At 34.3% G+C, this 7,951-nt stretch overlaps 2 pseudogenes; both read right to left on the bottom strand.

Annotated features, from left to right (window-relative positions):
* Positions 1-3,722: 3,722 nt before the first annotated feature.
* Positions 3,723-4,604, bottom strand: LOC141520403 (E3 ubiquitin-protein ligase ARIH2-like; annotated as a pseudogene).
* Positions 4,605-4,613: 9 nt separating this feature from the next.
* LOC141522912 (E3 ubiquitin-protein ligase ARIH2 pseudogene) lies at positions 4,614-5,232 on the bottom strand (annotated as a pseudogene).
* Between the last annotated feature and the right edge of the window lie 2,719 nt (positions 5,233-7,951).

The raw sequence follows: 7,951 nt of genomic DNA, 5'->3' as shown, positions 1-7,951 counted from the left end.
TTGAGTACAGACTGAAACATAATACTTTTACTTTTTTGTTTTTTCTTTCTTGTGATTTTTCCTTTATGTTTTGATTATTCTTTCACAACACGATGATTGTGGAAATATGATAAATATTTCATATATATATATAAAACTTTTATCAGATTGTTTGTTATCTGGGGAACTTAAAATCTTTTAAAAGCAAATGTTGGGGGGAAAAGTAAATGTTGAAAGGTTTCTTTACAGGTAATTGGAAAAAATAAAATACTATTAAATGTTATTAAAAATCATTTCTTATATCATTAAATTAGCTTTTTAGTGATGTATAATTTTCTAATACGTTGAAATTCTACCAATTTATATTGTCCACATAATTTAAAAAGAATTTTTATTATTTTTCCATTAAATTATCAGAGAGTTATAAGATCCATGTTACCTAATTTGTTCAATTTATAAAATAAATATAATAAGGAATTATTACAAAGCTTTGAATGAGTAGCTAAATATGACCACAAAAGATTCAGGAAGTAGTATCATCAAGAATCAGTTTTAAAAGAATTGAAATCTTTTATCAATGCATATGTAAATCATTTCTCTATACAGAGAATCAAGAAATTTGGAGTCATTTCTACAATAGTCAAAGATTTCTGCTCTTTTTCCAACTTTGGACACAAAATGTATTATAAAAATAATATAAAAATAATAATTCCATAAGATCTTAGAAAATGCCAGTATTAGAAAATGTTAGAACTATCCATAGTATTCTAAAATTAATATTCAATTGATGCTAGGAAGTAAGTAAAATATTTCATTTCTTTTGGGAAATTATCCACATCAAAATCTGCCATTTTAGTTAGAATTAAATAAAGAAGAATCCATCACAAATTTTCTTGGTAAGTCGGGCCATATCCTAATATTTATAAGCATTATGACAAAACTCTCAAAACCAAAGATTTCTGTGGTCTTCCTTGGATACATAGATTTCAAACTTCTCTTTTTTACAGTCAACCAAAATTCCAAGATAACAAGCATCTGGACTTTAAATTCATTGTAATGGAGTCTGATCTTTAATTGCATTCTTGTAGTGGTCATGTCATATTATTTGATCAGGTTTAAAATTTTTTAAAAAGTCCTTTGGTATGAATTCCAAGAAATAGAGGACTAAATTCAATGACACAATGAGGGGAGCCAATGATTAATTTTAAGAGTCCCCAAATAAATTAAATTATGTTCCTGGTCATGAACCATTGTCTAAAGGGCATGTCTCATGCAGCTAGATATATAATTTAATTCTTTGATGAGACCAAGGGAACTCATAGAGTGAAAATAATTTCTCAAAGCTCCTTCTACTCATAAGATGCTACCTGTAATTTAAAAAAAAAACTCAGCTTTGACCCTTTTGGGTATTTTCGCATCCTTTCCCTCAGGACCCTAAGACACTTTCCCTGGGGACATATGATTCAGGCTCTGTTTAAGTTACTTCTGCTATTCTTCAGGGCTCCTGCACTTTGAAATGTTTGTACCTCCCTGGAGTCACGTTATTCCTTTTTCTTTTGTTTCTTTTTCTCTCCCTAGGATTTCCAGACCAAAATGTGGTGAGGGGAAAGAGAGGAAGGGATTTCTTCTCATTCCTTCCCCTAACCAAGGAGAACAAACAGTGACCTATAGGAAAACACATGAAAACTGACTAATATTTGTCCATATGACAGAAGTTAGTCACTCTAGTTCACTGCAAGAAGAGCTAGGAATACTCAAGTATTTTGTAAAGCAGTTTGAAATTATACAAATAAAGTGACTAAAATGTCTGTATCTTTTGATCCAGAGATTCCACTAGTAGCTAAGGAATTCATCAATAAGGAAAATGTATGCATATTTGCATAATATTTATAATCAAATTTTTGTATGTGTAGTAACTAAGAATTGGACACCAAATAGATGCTCAATAACTGGGGAATGCCCAAACAAATTATAGCATTTAGTGGAACATCAACTGTGCAAGAAACTGAGATGAATATAATGAATATAGAGAAGCATATAAAAATACATACAATCTGATACAGAGTAAACAATAAAAGTGACAGCAACAATGTAAATGGAAAGAAAAATACCAAGCAATCAAAGGTGAAAGCTGCAAAATTTAAAAGAACAGATGGCTTCACAAAAGATATATACATATATATATATATATATACATATATAGATATATATATATGAACACATACATACATATATCCTTTGAAAAGGTGGAGATTCATAGGTGTGCTAAATTGCACAAAATTTCATGATATTTTCCTCTTTTTTCCCAAAAATATTGATAATAGGGATGTCTCTCTGAGGGGTGGAAAATGATACTCAAGAAAATTATGGTGATAGTAAAACAAAAATCAATAAAATTTTATTTTAGAAAATAATATGCAAATACATATACAATTGAGTATCAATTATCAATTTCATATATCAAGCATTATGCTGCTTCATAAGATCTTAGGAACTATAAATATGTACAAGGATTAACTGTGTACCCATGATACTGAAACTTTGAAACAGAATAATGTGACTCCAGGGAAGCACAACATTCAAAGCCCTGAAGAATACCAAGAGTAACTTAAACAAAGATGGAACAATAGGACCCTAGAGAAAGAGTCTTAGGGTCCTGGGGGAAAGAAGGATGAAAAAATATCCCAAAGGGTCAAAGGTAAAGCTCAGTTTAAAAAAAAAGAACAGGTAGAGTCTTATGAGTGGGTGGAGCTCTGGGAAATTACTTTATTACTTTTTTTTGAACCTAAGCTTCATCATTTCTATTTAAGAAAGTGATGCCCCATAGTTGCTTGGCAAACCACCATCTGGCCAGATTCTACCACTACTTTAAGGACCAATTTCAAGACTCACCTTTTCTATGAAGTCTGCCTAGTTATGGGCCATGTATGTTTGGTACCTTATTATATATAATTTATTATATTGTTTTATAATTATATATATATGAATATATAGAATTAGTTATATTGTTTCATATGTTGAGTATTAGTTTCTGTAGTGAGAAATTTCTTTTGAATCCTACATACTTACCTGTAACAGTGCTACTCATACAGGAGATTCATCAAATACAGTCTGAATGGAATATTGAACAAATTTCATTAAGTTTGTCATATGTAATTAAAATCTCTCATGAGGAACTTTAAAGAGTCTGCCATGAGAATTACTAACTACCCTCTACTATATGAACAATAGGCTATCTTGAATACTTTCCAAAAATGGGCAAGTCTGCTTTGCCTTGATTTCCTCAACTTTAAAATAGACTTAATGATAGCACCTTCCTCTTAGATTATTGTGAGAAGCAAATGAGATATTTGTAAAGTAACTGGAAAATAGTAGTCATTTTGTAAATACTTATTCCCTTCTCCTTTGATGTACAGCCTCTCAATACCTAGGTCCAATTTTTCTATCTTTTAACTGTCTTAGTGGCCTTTCTCTTCATTGTTTATGATTCTTCACATCTCCCCCTTAAACATTATCTTAGGAACTGGACACATCTCTCTGGTAGTCACAGAGGATATTTTGTAAAGGGTTCTGTATTATTATAAGTTTTTTTGTTTGTTTTGTTTTGTAAAACTATACAATCTTTGAAAATTATAGAAGTTGTAAAGACCTAATACTATTAACAACCATTCAGAAGAACTTTCCCTTCTTCCCAACAACTGTCCAGGGGAAATTTTAAAGGTCACACAAAGACACCAATTCCATGTGACCTCTATCCTGGCACAATCCAAAGTGGAAAGATGAGAAGAAAATTGAAAGTGACTAAGATGGGAGCACTTTGAGGGTTCAATGTTGTTCTTGGTCTGTGCTCTCCAGTGGCAGTGCCCCTTCCATACAATGATGCTGCTAGACGCCTTGTCTTTTTAATGTTCTCTTCTCTCTCTCTCTGAATCCTTCTGTAGCCTGACTTAGGTGTCATGGTAGTCCTTCCTTCCTCCTCTACTTCTTAGCTAGGTCCAACTGATTCCATAGTCCCCTCTGTTATCACTTTCAGTTATATGTTATAACTATCTACAATATGTTATAGCTATCTTCTGGCTCCACCTTCTATAAGAGGTTCTCAATTTTGGCTTCCAGATGGGCCTGCTGACACTCAAAACAACTTCTTCCTAGGTCCAGACTCCCCATAGCCTGCATATGGGTACATGAACTGCAAAGTATGTAGACACTTGGCTAGGAGCTTAGCAGCATTCTGCAGGTACTACTAATCAATCCAAGTCCCCAGACTGTTCATCACTCTTTCCTGGATCTTATCATGAATTTGCTGGCACATCTCTTCCTCCAGCTGATTTCCCCATCTCTCCAAGTAGAACAAGTCTTTCTTGAAGGTCTCCCTCACCTAGACCTGCTGACTCTGGTTTCCACTTTCCGGATTTACTTTGTACAGACCACACTCATAGTACTCACTAACGCGGGTCTTCCTGTCTCCTACACACTTCCAGAGCCATTTCAGAGTCATCTGCACACTTTAGGATCTATTTCCAGATTATGACACAGGCTGAGGTGGGGTGATACAACCAACAACACTTAAAACAGAGCACTTGGCAAGCTCTTGGCTTCTGTACCTGGAGAACCCTAGGACTGTCTGCACTGGGTCACACTGGAGCTAATCCACATAGTCCCTGAAAAGGTGGCAGTTCCTCCCTAGGTAGCCAAGGAAACATAGAATCCTTGGATGTTTCAAGGAGACAGTTCTGAGCTATTCAGAGCACTCCCTTCACCGTCTTTCACCAGCACTGTACAATGCTATTCCCAACAGCTTCTGCAAAACTGGTGCTGACAAGACAAAGATAGTAAATTTTCCTTTCGAACAAATTGGAAACACCCTACACAGTGATGGGAGGAATGTACCATTATATGTTTCGATGTACTGAACTGAACTAGGGCCTCAACTAACAGCTGAAATGGACTTGTGTCTTTCTAGTATCTAGGAGATTTGCCAGGGAAAATTAACTAATTTTTTTTAGCCAGTGAATGAAGGACCTTTAACATAGAGATCAAAATTTGCCATGTGCTCATTCAGGATGCCCTCCAACCCATAAATTAGTATTCCTCTGGATCAAAGGCATCTGCTCCCTGTTGTTCAACATCATTTGCTACTTACCCCTTCATAATAATCGTCTATATCCCCCATCCTCAACCTCTTTCCTCATCTTCCTCCTCAAAATTTGGATCAGAGTGATCTTTGTTACTGTCATATCGCCAGCTATTCATGTCATATCCCGGCTATTCATGACATTTTAGTATCCTGCCAAGAATGCTGATCAAGAAAGCATTTGCTGTTTGTCCCCTCCCCCTCCCCAACTCTACTTCTGTCTCAAATGCATTGGTGCTTCTGACTTCAGACTTTCTCGAAGATTTGTCAAGTAGATGTCACTCAAACATTCTATTCTGTATGATTTTCATCCAGGGGATAGGGTCCCCAGCTGATGTGCCAGGGCAGAACTGGAGACCAAGGGAAAAGTCTGAAGCCCATAGAAGGTACCTTTACAAAGAGTTTCTCCATGCTCTCTGTCTTGAATACAGCCAACTTCTGAGGACTATGTTATGGTTCGGAAGCACTAAATTCTTGCTGAACTAAATTCAATTTGCTTCAGAACACATCTCCAAAATTATGACTCTGCCAAGGCTATTTTACATTCTGATTAGAGCCTTTTCTGCTCTCCCCAATTATGCAACCCAAATTTTATCTTCCATTCTTCCCTTTGTTACTGTTTTGAAAAATGCCATGGTCTTTCCTTACAACCCCTTCACTTGACCCTCAATGTCATACCTTCCTTTCTCTTCTAACAACCTATTCCCTCTATCACTGATTCCTCCACCATCTACCCAAAATATCTAGATCATCCCTGATATATATTTAAATATATATTTAAAACTGTTTTACTATTATTCCCTGGAGCTACTTCTCTACAGTCCTTATCTTATAATTTTTAAAAAACTGTCTATACTCTTTGCATTCACTTTCTAACCCCCTAGTCACTATTCACTTCCCTGAAACCTTGCTTTCAACTCCTCATTCAACTGATACTTTTCTGAAGTCTCTCTTCATTTAAAAAAAGGTCTCTTCCCTGCCAAATTCAGTGGTTTTTTCCTTCAGTCCTCATACTTCTTAATCTCTCCTCATTATTATATGGATAAATCATTCACTCCTAGGGGATGCTCAATCCACTCTTGATATACTGTTCCCTCCTGAATCAACTTCTACCTCATAATGGTGTGGTTCTTTTAAAGTTTGCCTATTCTTCCAACTTACTTCTAGACTTCATACTTGATGTTATGTCTAGCCTCTTCCTTTAGATTTGGATTCATCCTGTTGCTGCTTTCTTGGTATATTGTATATTATGTTATTCTAGGTTTTAAAGACAGGCTAGGGAAATGTAATCTTGCAGTGGTCCAAATGTGCTCTGATCCAGGTCAAAGCCGAATTACTGCCACCCTTGTCTGAACTCTGCAAGTTCCTAAAGTGCAATTCTGCCACATTTCATGTTCAAGGAGATGAGACCTCCTCAGTATGTCTAATTTGGCAATAATTAGTGATAGAGTCTAGGACAGCTATGCATCAGGTAATAAAGGACATTTGAAAACAGATGCTTGGAAGAATGATACACTTGACTTATCAAAAGTCAATAGGGAGGTATAAGGAATTCTCAAATTATCCATATATCATTAGGGAAAAAATACTTAAATGGAAAACTTATCAATTGAGGCACACTAATTTTTAAATAAAAACAAAAGTCTTTACTTATTTGCAACAACTTTATTATAAAGTTTTCAAAGACATGATCACTCACTATAAGAATTTCTTTGAGTAAACAAAAAGTTTTACTTCTTAAATTTCAATTACTATGAAATCTCAACAAGTAAGTGGGTAAATTAGGCTCAAGTAGCCTTTGTAACATTTAGAACTCTGTCCATCTTTTACTCTCCCAGAAGTAAAGTAGATCCAAAGTAGAAGTAGATCCAAAAAAACTCCAAATGACTTGAAAATTAATTCAAGCCTAGCTTTGTGAAGAAAAAACTGCATAAATACAATCATAATACCTATCCAAATCAACAAAAAAATAATCCATAAGTTTAATATAATTCATATTATTTTATTTATGTTGAATGTTGTTAGATATGCAGATATGTAAGCTCAGTAATATGGAAGATCATTAGTATGCAATTTCTGGTTTTTTACAATGTATTCCTGGAAATCATGACAAAAGAGAAACAATTAAAGGGTAGGTTAATTGTGCATGAATGAACTGTTGCATTCACCTGCTTAAGTATGTTCAGTGCCATTCCCAGAAAATATTAAACAAATATATAAGGGCAGAGTAAGAGGTATTTATTAACCTGCATTGAATAATTTGATTGATGAAACACAAAAAAAGCCTAAAGCAAGAACTAGCTGTCCAATAAATTTATACAAATATAAATTTTAAATTAAATGCTACATTTATGTAAAAGGATTTAAGTGAGGCATGGCATGATTGCCATTTTTCCTATCAAAGCTCATGACATGAAGACTAAAGAGTTATTTAAAAAATAAATAAAGTCTTTGTGCTACTACTTAACCAACTACACTCAATTCTTTCAGTCAGTTATCAAATCCTAACATTGCAAACAAAATAATAAGGCTACTAAACATTTAATGGATATAATATTGGCAAAGCATTCCAAGATCTTCTAAGGAAAGCTAATCTAAAAACATAGAGTGAGCTTATTGTTTTACATACTCTCCAAAATTGGGCAGCAGTATAAGTCAAATAAAATGAAGACTGTAGATGAAATAAAATTTCAGACAAAATGGATTTTTTTTCTTTTTGCCTAAAAGCAGGTTGAGTCATTTTCATTCATGTCTGTCCCATTGTGATTCCATTTGGGTTTACTTGGCAGAATTTACCATCTCCTTTTCCAGTTCATTTTTCAAGTAAGGAAACTAAAA

The sequence above is a fragment of the Macrotis lagotis genome, chromosome 4 (assembly GCF_037893015.1).
Source record: "Macrotis lagotis isolate mMagLag1 chromosome 4, bilby.v1.9.chrom.fasta, whole genome shotgun sequence".
Taxonomy (NCBI): domain Eukaryota; kingdom Metazoa; phylum Chordata; class Mammalia; order Peramelemorphia; family Peramelidae; genus Macrotis; species Macrotis lagotis.
Note: the sequence above shows the minus strand (reverse complement) of the source record. Positions and strands in the feature narration are given on the sequence as shown.